Source organism: Cotesia typhae, unplaced genomic scaffold (assembly GCF_013202065.1).
Source record: "Cotesia typhae breed Kobodo isofemale line unplaced genomic scaffold, CoteBio_Ctyphae contig_65, whole genome shotgun sequence".
NCBI classification, from domain to species: Eukaryota; Metazoa; Arthropoda; class Insecta; order Hymenoptera; family Braconidae; genus Cotesia; species Cotesia typhae.
Window position 1 is genome coordinate 2,547,644 of NW_027423762.1, and position 18,024 is coordinate 2,565,667.

Genomic DNA, 18,024 nt, shown 5'->3' on the forward strand with positions numbered 1-18,024 from the left:
CTATAGTGCAAGCGAGAAACTAAAAAAGAGGCGACCAGTCTAGGGTTACGTACTCTTATTCAAAAAATTAATGTAAATAAATAAAAATTTTGTCTTATTATGAATTTCATCCTCAAATCGATATCTTAAAAATGCGGCTTGATAATAAATTTATTATAAAAATATTCTCTTTATGCGAATAATTTTGATAGAACAGTTTCATTTCCAATAAGTATTTTTCGACCTCTAATTGGTAATAAAGTACATTCTAAATTACAATAAAAAAAATTGTATTACAACATAAAAAGTTGTTCATTGTAGTAGACTCTATTTGAATTAAATTCAATTTACAATGTTTCAAATGTTCGTGTCGTTAATGAGTTTTATGCACAGCGAGCGTATAAAGGCAAGTCGATGAAAATGTCGCCAACCGAAGTTGCGAGATTGTTAAGTAATGGATATAATTAAAACGTTTCTCGCTTATATTCCTTATTTTTTCTCTTTTTATCCTTCGATACAACAAAAAAAATTAAAGTGAAATAAAACATTTGATATTTACATTGAAAAGCAATATAGATTTTATTTTTATGCGACTTTTATGTGCATCGAGTTTGCAAAAGTTAAAATAAATATGAAAAAACATAAAAAAAAATTTAATTAAGTAAATAAAGCAAATTAATGTCACGCGACGGAAAAAGATTTTTTACCGGGATCGTGGGCATAGAGATGAATAATTTACTGAGTAAAAATAAATAAATAAATAAAATAGAAAACTCGCAGGTGCCTCTTAAAAGACATTGAATTTTTTTTTCCTACTTTTGTGGACCAATTTGTTGGTGCACTATCTGCCGGTGTGCTTTTACCTAGTCCGAGTAATGTTTTTATTTTTGTTTAGTTTTTTTCCCGGACAACCAATTCAAATGTCCGATACACTCGGATGGACTCGAAACGATAATTGTGTGTTAAGCCTCCATTTCATTCTACCAATTTTCGCGCACACATATCGCCGAGCAATTTCATTTTCTATGTTAATTAAAGATTGCTTTAATGGACACTATAGCAAACGATACGTCCCTGGTTGACCGAATGCTCTCAAACTAATCATTTATACGTGATAATACAGTTAATTATTCCGATAAACCTTTTTTATCAACTTCATATATTTATTATTATATCTACGAAGCAAAGAGGATTATCGCGTTTTCATAATTTTGGCGCAATAAATGAATGAACCTCATTTTTTTTATTTTATTTATTTATTTATTTTTTTTTTCAATAAATTGCCAGATTACCTTTTGCAATTTGAAATTATTATTATGCATTCGAATTAGCTTCGTTGTCGAGTAATATTAGAGTTTATTATGATTGTAATTGTAATAACGCATTAATATATAATATATCACACATCATATTTGCTGTTGTAGAATTACGAACTTGTATGTTTTATGGAGATTAAATAATTTAGTTCTGGACTTGAATCAGAAATGAGAATAAATAATCTAATTCAACACCCGTGTGTTTGCGTGGGATGTAATTTTGATGTAATAATGACATTTATTTGAAATATATTATCATTATCATTTATTATTATTATTAATCGGATAGGATTAAATATATTTACAGTAGGTTGGTTAAGGATTTACTGAGCGAAGCAAATAATTTTTAATAACCCTCCAGTTGGGCACAGCTGATCTCACAGACTGAGGAAAAAAAGTCTTGAAAAAAGGAAATTTTGGTTTGTTTAATTTTTTTAATAATATCTATTTTTTATATTATTGTACATAATTACTTCGTAAACATTCTATTCAATATATGCATGCTTCATTTTTCTTTTAATAGATCCATTAGAAACATTTTAATTATTAATTTTCGGAGTTAAGCTTCTTAAGTACGCCACGCCTAATTACGGGAATTCTTGACACGTGCTCGAGGGAGGATTAATATTTAATTTAAGGTTGTGTCCTTTCAATGTTCAAGGTGTGACATTTTAATGTTGTGTCCAAGCAAAATTGACAACAATGTCGACTATCTATGAAAACGATAATTGTTAGAGCACTATTGGTATTTTTTCATTATCAGCGAGCGTATAAAAGGTCAGTAAAAAGCGGTAGTCATAAACCAGGATATTGGGTTACGATACAGTCTCGAGTCGGATAGTAACCGCGAAAATTGACAGTTGAACGATTAAAATTTATATTACTTGCAACGACGTCGATAGTATGTTTGATATTAACATTCCATTGCCTGTCCGCATTCATATACTGGGTGTAGTTGGCATTTTCGCGCTTTTCCACACACTATACCCCTCTCGCTCAACAACAGAATGCATGAACGTAAAACATTGTACACACATGAAACAGGGAGCAGTAATAGTCCACACCCTCATTCACGAGTGCCTATAAAAGCAAACGCGGCTCTCCGTACTCGTGTAGTCTCACAACTAAACGTCCAAATCGCTTCAGTTACTTCTAGCTTCTACACAAGAGCAGAGAGATACTTTTTTGGTTTTTTTTTCTTTTTAGGTGAAATACTGCTAAAGAGTTATAAAATTCAAGTGTGATAAAAAAGTAATACCATTTTCTCGTCGTTAGAAACAATTATTTTTATATAATCGAGTTTTATGCTGCTCGGCATATTTGAATTTTTTTTTTTTTTTTAGGCTAGAATATTTGGAATGAATTGACGCAAGAACTTTGAGTTTTTTAGTGAATGGCAAATTTGTGTAACATTATTATTGTTATTTTTTTTTGTTATATTTATGTTTTGATATTAAGATCTTCACATTATTTTAATTGAGATTTTTTAATCACATTTTGGCAATAACTTTAACGCTTTTATGATTAATGATTAAATTAATAATGAAAGTTATGAAGTAAATTCACTGAAAAGTACAAGAACAAATTTTAAAAAAATATTGGGATCGGACCAAGCCAGAAATCAAACCTGGATCCTTCTAAATTCATAATATAAGTAATTAAATACGTGACGGACATGCTGTTAAAATTTAGAGACGATTTACCAGGTCCAATTGAAGAAATTTAAAAAATTTTACGAATAACTAATATTACTTAGAATAATCTATGTATAATTACTAGGGTGTGCCGAAATGTAACTTCCTTGATGGACCTCTTAAAATTGGAATTTTGAGTTCCGCTTTTAACAGGGGCTATGTTTGGGCATTTTCTGCGATATTTTGAGGGGAGAGGATTTATTTAATTTTCATAGAATTTTTAGCAGAAGCTTGGTTTGGGCATTTCCGCTGAAAATTCAAAATTTGGTCGGAAGTGCCCAATTAAATCTGCTGTTAAAAATTCTATGAAAATCGAATAAATCCTCTCCCTTCCCCCAAATATCTCAGGAAATGCCCAAACACAACTCCTATTAAAAGTGGAATTCAAAATGCCAATTTTAAAAGGTCCATTAAGGAAGTTCCAATTTGGCACACCCTAATAATTACCCTAAAAAATTGTGGGATTCCCTACCACATAGTTTTTGAGAAATAATTGATAAACTAGTAAAGTAAACACATAAAGTCATACGTGGAAGTAAGTGAGCAATAGCCCGTAAGAGAGGCAACACTAGCGAATGAAAAAGACAGCAGTAGCATAAACCATAGGTTGGGAAAGAATTACTTTAATTACGCGTAGATAACTTTACCGGGTAATATAGGTTGATTGCCGAAATGTGATTCAAAAATTGTCAATAAAAATAACGTCAATTAAGAGGATTAGGGAAGCTTTAGTATTTAATTAATTAGAACAACAAATTGGAGAAATTACCAATTTTAAGGATAATAACTACTAATTACTACTATTCTTATTATTATAAAAGCAAAACTCATTAAATTTACAATTATATTGTTTTCTTGCATTGCAAATTTTTATGTTTCACGTTATATCACTTTCTGTGTTATATGAATTGTTATGTATTCCTTCGGGCTGTTAAAATACCTCGTCCCACATCCATTTTATAAATATTACATTACATTATAACTATCATTATTATTTATATATCTTTGTAATTAATTAATATTTAAAAAAAATATAATAATAATGATTTAATTAATGATGAGAACCAAAAACATAATAAATAGTAATAAGTAACTAAAATAAATTGTATTGAAATAATACGTAACTGACCGAAATAATAAATTATAATTATAATTAAAATGAACATGAACATGAAATTCGATATTTGAAAACAAAGTTATTGAGTAGTTCAGACAAGAGTACATTTAAATTAATTAAATATCACACGAGCGCAAATATATATGTGTAAATTATACAAATATACATAAGTATAAGTGCAGACGATATAGCTAAATTATTTAGTATTAGTATAGTGTAGCAAATGAGATAAATTTGAAAACGTGTTTTTGTACGAGGTCAGCACGAGAAACTTTAGTGAATTGCGTGATTTATTCGTACAAAACATTAGTACAGAATAGAATAGAATAGAATAGGAGAAGATAGAAAAGGATTAAATGGATAGCAGTAGTACGATCAAGACTTAGAACTCTAGACTGGTATAGTATACGCTGGTAGTTCACTTTCTTTGTCAGGTAATATATGTTTTTACTCTGTTTTTTACGTCCTCACTTGTACGGGAGACGTGCAACCTGTCAAGATGGAGTTTCCTAACTTGGCTCACGGATTAAGTTACACATTCTATTATCTATGCGCGAGTACCGAATGAATGTAAGTAATAAAGATCTCAAATATAGTACATACTAACTACAGATAAATATTACAGTTCAGTTGGATTAATTTTTTTTTAAGGCCTGTTTAACTTTTTTATCATCCCCATACATCCTAGTCAGATTATTTATAGATTAATTTTCGTATTCATTCAACAAGAAACAAGCTACTGAATTTAACAATATGTTCCTACTGTACAGCAGCGCTACTCTCATTTTTGTCTGCGAGATTTTGTCGGCGCCACGATCTTGTTTGCACGAACAGAAATTTCGTGCAAACACAGATTTCGTTATTTTATCTTTTTTTGTTTTTTTTTTTTTTTACTTTGAACAGAGTACGCATCAGTTGGTTAATAGATAGAAGTTGTTTACCGTTTACATTAGGGAATTTTATAGAAACGAGGGAGTGTAATTTTTTTTTTTTTTTATGTACTTTTGGTCTCATTAGTGTGATGCAATGCACACTAGCGACCTCCATGGAAATTACGCTTACACGGAGAGAATTAAATTATATCTTCTATACAATACAAAATTTTTTGTGTTAATTATTTTAGACACTACACAGAAAAAAAAATTTACTTGAATCAAGAAAATAATTTTGAAGAATGTCATCTTCTTAATTTAAGTAGAAAAATTCTTAAACTAAAAAATTTTTCTTGGTTTAAGTAAATTTTACTTAATTCAAGACAATGAAACTCTTCAAAATTCTTTTCTTCGTTCAAAAATTTTTCTTTTGATTTAAAATTTCGTAGGACGTAAAATTTTGTAGGAATGAAATCATTATTTTTATAACTTTGCAATTAGAGTTAATAATAATTTAATGTAAATTTTTGTGATAAAATATCGACATATGTTTCATTTATAATCTGTAGTTGCTATTGAAGATGGTAACGGCTACTATGGAGCATGGTGAAATTTAATATGAAGATAAAAAATATTATTTTTTAATTTATTTAAAAAATATTTTTATAGAATTGTATTGAATACAATAATATGATTTGAAATAATTTTTTTTTGGATAAATATAAAATATACACTGAAAAAAAATCAGTGTTAAAAAAAATTACATTTATTTTTTTTTCTAATTTCCATGTACAATAAAAAAAAATTTTTTTTAATATCTTGGTCACAATAAATTATTTTTTCTATAATTATCTTTTTATTTCTCATTATATTTTGTAGTCAAAATAAAACAAAATAATAATTACACTCTTGAATACACCTGTAAAATTTTATGTAAATGTAACAATGTAAGGTAGTCTCTTGATCGTGAAAATTTAATGGCTCAAGTAATAAAAATAATGAACACCTTAAAATGAAAATGACTGCTGTTGCAAATAAATTATATCACTCCAGTTGGATCTACAATTATTTTTCCTCATTAATTTATGCACTCCGAATGATTTAATTTCACTGCAAAACAAAAATTTTTGCAGCCAACCAACTGAAGTAATTATAATTTAAATTAATTATTTTTTAATAACAAAAAAAAACAGAATTTACCAAAAAAATTAAATAATATATCACCAATATGTAAAATAAAATCGATTAAACAAACTTTATAAAAAAAATATTCCACGGTAATTAACAAACTAACAAGTAAAATCTATTGTACTATCAGTAAAGTTCGCGGCTATAAATTACAACTAGAATTGATTCGCGACTGTGAAGCTAGAAATTTACCGCAAGTTGTTATTCCACTTAACGCTTTATTCTGAAACATAAGAACAGCTGCACCGTTTAATTAAAACCACTATTCCCGCCACCTCGTTCCCGTCATGAAGCTTTTACTTCTCACCCATTTTCTTATTCTGGCGCCTAAACCTAAAGCTCGATATATGTATAATAAACAATCTGCAATATACAATTTCATATAAATTTAAATTACACTGTCAGCCAGATTCGCTACTCTTTGACGTTTTCTTCTTTACTTTTTCCGCATCAATTAATTAACGCTTACTTTTGTGTACAACTTCACCAGTTACCGCTCAGTGTTTCAATAAAATTTAATTTAACCGCTTTTACGCAATGTTGATATTTTTTTCTCTTCAGATAATGAGTGATATATTTTTCCTGCTTTTTAAATTTTTTCTATCTTAAAGCAATCAAATTATGACATCTGTTACGTTCTGGCAAATTTTAAATTTTATTAGTTAATATTCAAATTAATTAGTTATTACTCGAGGTATTTCGTAAGGAAATTTTCTTAAGCCAAGAAAATTTCTTCTTGCTCCAAAATAACTTTTGTCTTCTTTAAAATTTTCTTGGCGCAAGAAATTTGTTTTTTTCTGTGTATCTGAGGGCAGGAAGTATTATTAAAAACTTATAAATTTAAAAAGTACTTCGCGGAGTAATCAGTGACATAACCCATCTGGGGTCTATCAATTTCCTAATGAGGTTAAACCTAAAGATCGTTAAAAATATTTTATTATCTGGGAAAAAATTTGAATTTTCCAGAACGTAACATCGAAAAGTGGCATAGCGTTTGAACTGTAAAATTTCAGATTTTTAAAACTTCTTTTGAACCGTCTTTTTATATACATGTTTTCATTTAATAAGCAAATACGCGAAGAATAAATAAACTGCCAACAAAAACTATAATAGGAGAAAAAGTAAATTTTTGATCAGTTCCATCATCGCTTTTTTTTTATCATTCGCTTCATATGTGTTAATATGTATATGTTAAATGCAAATTAATTTCCTCGTTTTTCAGCACATTTTTATGACGTGGGCTTATTTTTTGCTTCCTGCAGTTTTTACTCTCGTTTTTGAGTAAAGCGTAATATAAGCTGGTATAGATTTTTCATGTGCCCTTAGTTACGCCGAGCAAAACGTGACCTTTATCTTGATTTTATAGTGAGATAAATATAACCAAGGTATATTTATAGATGTATATTATTTTAATTATTATATACTGTATTGCATGTAGTTTTTTTTTTTTTTTTTTTTCAAAAATTTAATTTAATTAAATGGAATCAAATGAATAGTTAAGTTTTTTAGTTTAAATGGTTGTAGTGTTTATTGACCCGAATAAAATAATGTTTATTTTAATAAACAACGCATTGCAGTGGAAGTCGATAAATTTATAAATACGGAAAAATTTTTTTGAATTGATATTGAATTCTATGCGGGATATATAAAAATTGTTGAATAATTTAGACACTGACAAACGGAATCCATCCAACTGATTGGAAGTATCTTCATGTTTTCTATAGAACATACATGATATTGTTTTAATTTCATATGTTCTTAATTAAATAAAAAAAAAAAGAAAAAAAAACAAAAACATCGATATCTTTTAATGTTCTGTAATTTGATTTCCTACTTGCATTTTTCCACAATTTTTTTTTAATTAATATTTAATTTAGAATAATATTTTTCAAGTTATGTTTGATAACTTTTTTTCAAATTTCTAAAAAATAAATAATGTTCAATTAAATTAAAAATATTTCTAGCGAACAAATAAATTAAAATAAATTTTTTTAAGATTCATTTTGTAAATTATTTTAATAAAAAAAAATTATTTTTTTTCTTTAAAACACTAAAAGTTTATATTCAACACGTCGATGATTTGAATTTCAAAATATATAATTTAACAAAATCCCGAAAAAATTTAGTTGAAATATCCGGTTGAACAAAAAAGACTTACTGTTTTTATTAAATTGAAAATTACTTCTATAGAAAATATTGCACATCCAATATTAATATACGCTCACTAAAAATGAATTCATATTGAAACATTTTTATTTGAATTGTGGAATTGAATGAATATTTAATATCCTCAAAAAATCTCTCCTAGAATACGTATTCTATTTCTCTCTTATTACGTTAACTCATAAAAAATAAAAAAATAACATTAAACAAAGATAATTCGTCAATAAAATGAATATAAATGAAGACTGAATATAACAAAGCACACATAAGAAGAATTACTACAATTTTTTCTTCCACCGTATTATTAAATTTAGCATTTCCTAAAAAAGAAAAATTGTATAACCAGAACGGGGTTAAAACTTTCTCGCTGCATACGGTCAAAAATTTTCCACCTACCGAGAATATAAATTGAATATTTCGTAGTTGCGTCATATAATACGAAAATAGGAAAATTTACCGACAGACGATCGCGGTTGATAATGCATGCGCATGTATGTTGTATCGTGCCCACATACTATACACTAGTTTGGTTAAATAAAGATAAAGACAACAAAGGATCACCGCAAAGAGGAGCGGGAGGAAAATATATATCATACAAGTGAAGTTAAGTGGTATGAAATGTTTTGTATGTGTAAAGACTCATCACATCGATGAAAGTTGGCTCGATCATACAATTGGGGTGTTCGTCCGTCGCCCCCGAGGTTTTCTTTATTCTCAACAGGAATATAAATGAAAAATTTATCAAGCTGAGGAAGGTTATTGCATATGGAAATGAAATTAACATAATTTTTTCTAACGCTGTATTAAATTATATAATTTACAATGTACATTATTTGTTCATATGTTTTTACTACAAAATTATTATCAATTGTTTTTTAAAAAAAATCACTCAAAAATTTTCTTGTGTACATAATAAATGTTTATTACTCTAAGCTTGTGATAAAATTAAATTATTATTTTTGTAAAGTAATTCTAAGTAATATGTAAAATAATTTTTTTAGCCAAAAAATTTTTTTTTAAATAAAAGTTAATTAAATGCTGAATACATACAAAATATTATTTGTACTTTTGTATGATATAGTTTGATATGAGGCTTGATATGGAAATTTGCCATATCAGATAATATATGGGCATATATGGCTTAATATGTCCTAATTTGCCTCGATATACTCATGTTTAGTTTTTCGTCTAAATTTAGTTCTGAAAATTTCCGACGGAGGGCGCATGATCACTAAATAGTCTCCTTACAAGAGAGTTGAGTTCTAAAATACATATGATTTTTTTTTTACTGCCCGTCCAACTAATTTATCAAGTGGTTTTTTTTTTCAAATTTTGATACGCAAATTAAAATATTAACAATTACATAACCAAAAGAATGTAACATAACAATAAATAACTTAAAAACAATTTTAAGGGTTCCAAAACGGAATGGGAAAAGTTAAATAATAAGAAACAAAAGATGTGCTATTCTATTTTTGAACTATGATGAAATGATAAATAAAGAACTTTTAAAACTGAACTGACATCTAACTAAATTTTTTTACTAAAATTGTAAGATGAGTTATGAATTGTAAACTGTGAATTTGAATTGAAAAAAGATTAAAAATGAATAAACAAGCTATCAGTTTCTGTTTTTATGAAATTTTAGTATTTAAATGCAAACTTATATTATTTTTCTGCATATGTGACACGGTATTTTTTGTCATTTAGCTTATGAGATTTGACATTTAAATATAATCAATAAAATTGAATGTGTCATTCGTTATAAAAATATTCCATTAAGTAAAATTAATTTACAGAGAACATGATTAGAGCCTGACAGACAGGACTAATCAAATAAATCGATAAGAACAACTATTGTAAATTTCAAACATTGTGAAACATAAAATCAATAAATTTCTTTTAAGTCTTGTTGAAAATATATAAAAATTATAATAATAAAAATTTAATTTTCATTTTTACCAAGAACCTGATATGGTAAAAAAATTTTGTTCAAGAGAAAAGTATAAATATTGAAACTAGAAAAATTATCATTAACAATAAAGAAGTATTAAATTTTTCTATGGAAATAAAAATACTGAGTCATTAAAAGGAAAAAAATATATATATAAATAGTTATTTACAATTAATAGAGTAGTTACCTTTAAGTATCACATCGATTAGGGTGTGTTGATTCTAAGATTTGACTGTTATGTGTCGTTTCATAAAAAATATTGTCCATTAAAACAAAATGGGAGTTTGATCGCGTGACTCGGAGCGGGTATAATTATTTTTACTCACGACCAATCGATATAATATTTGTAGTATGAAGCAGATTTTGTTACTTTTTTTGCTACTTATTTACAAAGGGAAATTCTGTTGACGAAATATTGAGACGTACTAAGCATTGTGTAATAAACATGGGACAAAATGACTTACGAAAGGTCATCAGATTGAAATGTTGATCAGAAACTTACCTGAAACATAAAAAAAAAAAATAGTTCAATACAACGGATGTAGATATAACAAAGACATGTTCAATAAACTTTAAATTTTAAAAATAAATTCTTAAAAGTCACCCATTCATTAATATCTCATCATCTATAGTTAAGTAAGCTCGGCGCTAACAGAGCACACCATCTCAATTATTTTCCGAGTAACTTTTGACTTTTCTTTCAGCTTTTCGTTCCCCTTAGCAAACACACTGGCAGAGTCCTAGAGTTTAATCATTACTTTGCAAACTTTACAGTGATAGCAATGAAGTTTTCCTTTTATCAATACTTTCTCAATTTAAATGAACTAACTAATTTACTTGTAATTATAATTATATAAATTATATTTGTTCTGTATAAAAAAAAAACTTTATTCAAGCGAACTTTTTATCAATACTTCATTGTCAAATTATAATCATGTTGATAAAAAATAACTTTCTTTTCGGTAGTTCAATTTATTAAATGAAGGTTTTTAATTGAAATTCGAATATTTATTCAGTACTACGATAATTATATTAAAAAGAAATAAAATATTTATTTAAAGTTAAAGTTTGTTAAATTGAGTTTGAAGTAAGTGTTAGATTTGCGGCTAGCACCTCAAAAGTACTTGAAAGCAAAGTGAATTTAATTGCTAAGAAGTTTCGATGAAAATTTAGACCATTACAGTTGTACGATAAATATAAATATATATATATATATATATATATATATATATATATATATATATATATATATATATATATATATATATACATTTCCGAGTTTGATAAACGAGATTACTGTTGGTGATGTTTTTTTTTATTTATTGTAAAAGAATGAAATAAGATTAGAATAAAAAATCGTATAATGGAAAAGAATAAGGGAAAGAAGTTGAAATCTTCATGAAAAATTACCGTGACAAAAAAAAAGAAAATGAAAAAAAATTTTAACGTAGTCAGCCAAATTATCGTATTTAGATTTTTTTCATTACTTATTGGTCATGATTTTTGTTGTAAATTACTAAATCTTGCAAAAAAAAATTTTTTTTTTTTTTTTTAATTACAACTTAATTTCAAATAGTGATTTTTATTTCTGAGCATTAATTTTAAAAATTTTTTCATTGATAAAAAATTAAAAAAAAATTATATAGAACACATAGCTGAGCAATTTATCTGAAATTTAAGTTTATAAATATTAATTATATTTTTCCAAAAAACTTGAATTTTTCTGAATATTGAACCAAATTTTCATAAATGTTATGTTTTTTCTAACATTTTTCGATGAGCAAACACCTTCACCATTTTACCTTCCTACAGCATGTACCAATTTCACTGTTATCACCCTTATACAGACTATTATCCATTTGTAATCATGTTAGCCAAAACAATGATCAAGTATAGACATATTGGACTCAAATAATTTTCTTAACGTACCAATGTTCTGAGATCCTTATTCGTCAAACTTCGTGATAATCTTAATTTTAACTAGTCAAAATATATTATAAATTTTACAGTTTTCTATTACTTATATAAAGCCTTTTGTAACTAAGCCTTTAAGTCTACACGTGTAATAAATTAGCTTAATTGTATAGTTATAATCAACATGAAATGTAATATAAACTCTTTACTAAAAATGTACATCACATGCACTATAAAGTGTCCCTGTTATTAGCCAGTAGGCTGTTGGTACTTTAATAAATAAATAAACAAATAAACGAGTTCTAACGTGAAAAGTGAAAAGTAATAAATTATTAACATTACTGTTTTATTAGATAAAATAAATTACTTTATTATTACTGAAATTGACTTTTATATGGCAATTATTAGGATTTCTCAATAAATCAATTATTAAAGAGAGAATTTACCAAAAAATGCCAATGGTAGAAATTGAAAAAAATGTTGATTGGATTTTTTTTAAATATTAAAATTTATTAGCTTAATCAAACTAAAAAAAAAATAGTTATTATTAAAATTTTCACATCCGCAGTTTGTAATTTTTAAACAAATAACAACTGTTTTTATTTATTCAACAAAAAAAAAAAATTATCTCTCCACGGATTTTTTTATCGATAATAATACAAATAAAATTTTTCTCGGAGTTAGTTTCACTCCGGAAGAATTAAAAATCATCCGCTCCGCACATTATTCTCAGTGTAAATATTAAAAGTATAAATACCGCCGGTTATTTTCTCACCACCCTGCCCGTATTAATTTTATGCTACAGCACTAGTCAGACCTCCGACGCTTTTGTAATACAAAAGAAAATTTCAATTAAAGGAATAGCACGCATTTTTATTATCTTCACATCACCAACTTGCTCCAGTATTTTCTGCATCACCAGATCTCTTTTCTCAAAAGCGGGAGACATTAAATCGATATTCCAGTCAGATACTTTTATTTTTCCCTACTAAGCTTTCAATCATGATTATAGGAAGCAATCACTTGAAATTACTAAGAAATGCTTTAGAATTTCTAGCTACTTCGTACCTTGTACATTATATTATTTTTATCGACACTAATAAGTCGATGCTGCACATTATATCAGAGAGAAGGTGCCGGTTGAATGATTTCTTCTTCTACTCAGAAAATAAAAATTAATTAATTAAGATTGACTGAACTAGTTTAATTTAAAAAAAAAATTATTTTGTTATCAAAAAATTGCCTAATTAATTTTAGCGGCAATTTAAAATAAAATAAAAAATTCAACCAGGTCAGGTCGGGGTGACAACTTAACACTCGAGTGTAATATACACAGTGAAAACTATTTTCATGTGATAACATATTGTCCCTATTCATGGCACTAATTAGTACAAACGTCTAGCGTTCATTAGCCTGCGTAGATATATAGCCCCACTATTAATTTCAATTAACACGTTGAGCTATCCAGCTACTCACAAACTGGTCAATGGGACGTTAAGCAACCATTATTCTACCTAGCTCTATTGTTATGTCAAGTATATATCCGATTTCCATAATGTATTCCGCTAAAATTAACTGAAATCTTAAATTGCTTGTTAGTTACCAGATTGGTGGAAAAAAAAAAAAAAAAAAAAAATATTAGTTGATTCCAAAAAAATATTCTGTAAGAAATCTAACTCTTGTTTTTAGATATTCAATTTAAACTAATTCAATAAATTTACAAATTGAATAAAGAAAATAAAACATTCTTTATACATTATCGCAAATATGTTTCAGAATGAATGCACGTCAGAAGTTCGTATTTATTTCTTCACTTGGTATTTTTAATGAAGAAACTTTTTTTTTTTAATCAACATTGTAAAGTTCTTTCAAAACAACAAAATTATTTTTAGCTTTCCACAATTGTATTTTTGGATAAAAAAATTTCAATATATCGATTGGATAATATATTCTTGTTTGATAATATAGAATTTAGTAAACCAATAAAACGAGTTTTAAGGCACGAAATTCTTGAATGAAAACAAAGAATAATGTATTTTAATTTCAAAAATTTCTTTTCTGATTAATGGTTGAAAAATTCAAATTTTTTATCGTATGATTCATTTTACAATTTCAGCGCAAACTTTCCCGTCAGTGGGTCATTAATTCTGGCTGCAGAATTAAAGCAACGTTCTACTGATTTTTTTTATATCTTCAAAATAAGTCTAGAATAAATTTCAAAATGGGTTAAAATAAACGAATTAAAAAAAAAAAAATTTTTTTTGATATTTTCAATAAAGAAACTATTTCCTAATATAAAAATAAAAAATTTTTAAAAAGAAGCGAAATTATTCTTAGATTTCAAGAATAGTGATCTTGGATAGATTTGATTGCATCATTGAAAATAATGTGCTCAATAAAATATGTAAAATTTCTCAATTCAAAAAAACGAATTGAAACACAAAAAATTTTTTAATCAAGATAGAGTTCACTTTTAAAAAAATTTCTTCGACCAAAAATACTTATTTTAAATCAAGTAGTTTTTTTCACATCATTAGTACTGAGAATTCAAAATTATTAATTGAGAAATGAAATCCGTACTCAATTATAGAGGGTTGCCCACAAAAAGGATATTTTTCCTCATTAAAATAAACAACTTGACGAGATTTATCGATCAGTGTTATTTACCGTTCATAAAAAGTTAATGAAATTCATAGTGTCATTGCCCTGGCAGTAAATGGCAGGGATGCTCGTGCCAGACGTTTGTTTTTTTTAATACCTAACTGAAATTAAACGGCGAAATAGTTGATTTATGACTTTTTACCCGCTGAAACGATAATTGAATTGCGCTGGAGGAATAAATTTCGCGGTTTAACAATACTTTATACTAGAAAATATTTTTATTCTCTGCCCCTCATATTTTTATATCACTTTGGTTATTATCTGCTATCCATTTGTTTTAATCTACATTAACTTTTTGCGGCAGTAAGTCAATAGACTATTTTTGTTGAAGAAGATTGAAAAAGCTGGCAGCTGAATGAATGAAAGAGGAAATATGTAGTCCAGAATTATGAATCATAAATAATCAGTTGAGAAAATACCTAACCAGAGCTGAGAAGTTAAAAAATAGATTCAATGTGTCGCTGCGGTAAGTCTTAATGTCTTATATTTTTGGATATTCTGGAGAGAACGTGGGATGTTGATGACCTCGTGGTTTCTCTGCAGATCCGTTGAATCTTTTACGTTCGTGACTAGACTTTAATTTGGAATAGGATAATATAGTATTAGCGTTGCTGCGACCTTTTGCGAGATTACTATTTTCCTTATAAGGGTCCCGAGCTATTTTTACTAAATACAATCGGCTCTATTTTTTTTCTTGATCTAATTATTAGTTTTTGGAATTTTAGAAGCTATTTCAGCTGAAGAAACCTCACGTAGAATGAAAATTATTTTTTCTTTAATAAGAAATTATTCTATGTAATTAAATGGTCGAATTTATTGATAAAAATTTTTAATTTTCAAACAACATTATCTTTATTAATAAACTTTTATTGACCCACGCAGTTTGAATATTTAATTCCGGGGTTTTTTTGGAGTGAATCAATGGAAAGGGCGACCTTTGTAGTATCCAGTTTTAATTTTATTATTATTTTTTTAATTTCTATTCCTACATCTTTTATAAGATAGGTTCGTAGCCAAAAGACTTAAACTGGACCCCTTATTTTTTTATATTTATTCCAAAGATTATTACTAAATACATCTACAGAAAAAAAAGATTTTTTACTTATTTACTACTTTGATTTATATTAAATAATTTAAAATTTATATGTAAAGCTCTCGAAAAAAAATTGAAAAAAATTTATGTTGAAAAATAAAAAAAAAAAAATTGCAGCGCCATTTGTTAACAATAAATTTAATTATGTTAAAAGACTGTAAAGAGTGCCATCTGTTAACAGTCTGTTTAACTAAAATGGAAACTTAACCAAATAATCGTGTTGGCGCAACGAGCAGAAAGTGTGTGCTAACACACGAGTGTCGAAAGCTTTATCCACTCAGTTCAAACATAAATAAATATAATTAATTAACGTAATAAACATAATTTTTTGCAAAATGTCGTGATTGAAAAACAAATGGTTATATAACAATGCGCAAATTAGTAAGTTGAAATATTTATTAATGAAAGATACACAGTAAAAAATTTTGCATCATTGCGTCAAAAAATTTTGTGTTAAATTAACACGAAAAAGGTTAAATTAACACAAAAAAGTGTTAAATATTTAATACAAAAATTTTTTGACGCATTGACGCAAAATTTTTTACTTTGTAATTAATTTTTAACAGTGGTTATAAATATCAGTCTTATTTCTGTATTATAATATGAATATTAGTTTAAATTATAAATTTTATGTATCGTTTACATAAATATATCGTTGATGGAGAAAGCGACTTAACAGTAGAATAAGATCGATTTGGTCGGACGGTAACTGTAATTAGATTATCCGAGATTCGAGGGATATAATCTATCTAGTATTGCTGTTTCTCATTTTCCTTGTGTATTCACAGTTGCCTGGTTAACGGACTCGTCCGATAATCCACTTTACGCTACATATTGTCCGTGTATGTTTATATATATCTGCACACTATGCAGTACTATAAGTTGTAGGTTCTCTACCCATCAGTCTAATCATACTGACTTCGATAAGAAAATTGTGCTAATCAATCATCCCTATTATCTTATAATCCACCTTTACTGTTGCTATGCTCGATTATAAATATTAAAACGATATTTGTTACCAATTTTCTATGGGCTTTGTAGTTATACATTATGTAATCATTTTTGTTGAAGGTAAATTCATTATTTTATAAAACAGTAATTTGAAAAGTATTCATTTCATTTTTTATTGAAACATAAATATTGTAACTGAAAATTAAAAAAAATTAGAAAGTTTGGTTAATAAAATTTTTTATAAAATTCAAATGGAAGTATTTGATAAATTAGTGTTTTATTTATTTTAATTTCAAAATTTTGTTCCTTGAAAATAATATTTATGTGAACAAAAAGATCAAAACTCGAAAAAATTAGAAATAACAACTTCATTGCCTCATGTTTTTTTATAAATTAATTATATAAAGAACTGAAGGTTTATGAAAAATTGAAATATTTAATATAACTTGACCTCAAATAAATCAATCAAAAAGCTGTCCTCTTAAATTAAATTGACAGATTTTTCGACCTCAAAAATTCAATTTATTAAATTACGATTTCGTGGACATCAATAATTGAATTGTTATTATTATTCCATCACAGATACTCTACCGATATTAATTACCGTTAATTGAATCAAAATGAGAAATGAATAACCTAAATTCAAAATAAAACATCAGATTCGCTGTCACGGATATTGAAAATTAGTAAGTAAAGATAATTATATTTAGAAAATAATAAATTAAATTGATTGTATCATCAGAGGATTGATTTAATTGGAGAGCCGCAAAAAAGTGACAAATAACTATCCGAGAGAGAAGATCGAATAATTGCATTAAGACTTCTGATTATAATGAATTATGTGGTGTCTTATTAAAAGGAGTATAAAAGAATTCGCGAGCATATCGAATGGCAGAGCTCTCAACTCTCAACCCGGCACTTAACTCTATTCACAATATAGAGACTATCGACAAGTGGTGTCGAGTTGGCGGTGGTAGAAAAGAGGAAGGGAGAGGGGAGGAGATCGATCATTATTGGATTTCTCTGTTCTGCTATCTGTTTTCTCATCCTCATCATCGCTTGGCTCGTATCCCCTTTCACGGGAGCATCCGTTTTTCCCTCGCTCTGTAATCATGTCGTACT

At 27.1% G+C, this 18,024-nt stretch overlaps 1 protein-coding gene across 2 annotated transcripts in view; it reads right to left on the reverse strand.

Moving 5' to 3' along the window:
- The window catches only part of LOC141532589 (neurotrimin), a 358,743-nt gene that overhangs the window by 212,252 nt on the left and 128,467 nt on the right, over positions 1-18,024 (reverse strand). The window lies entirely within an intron of this gene.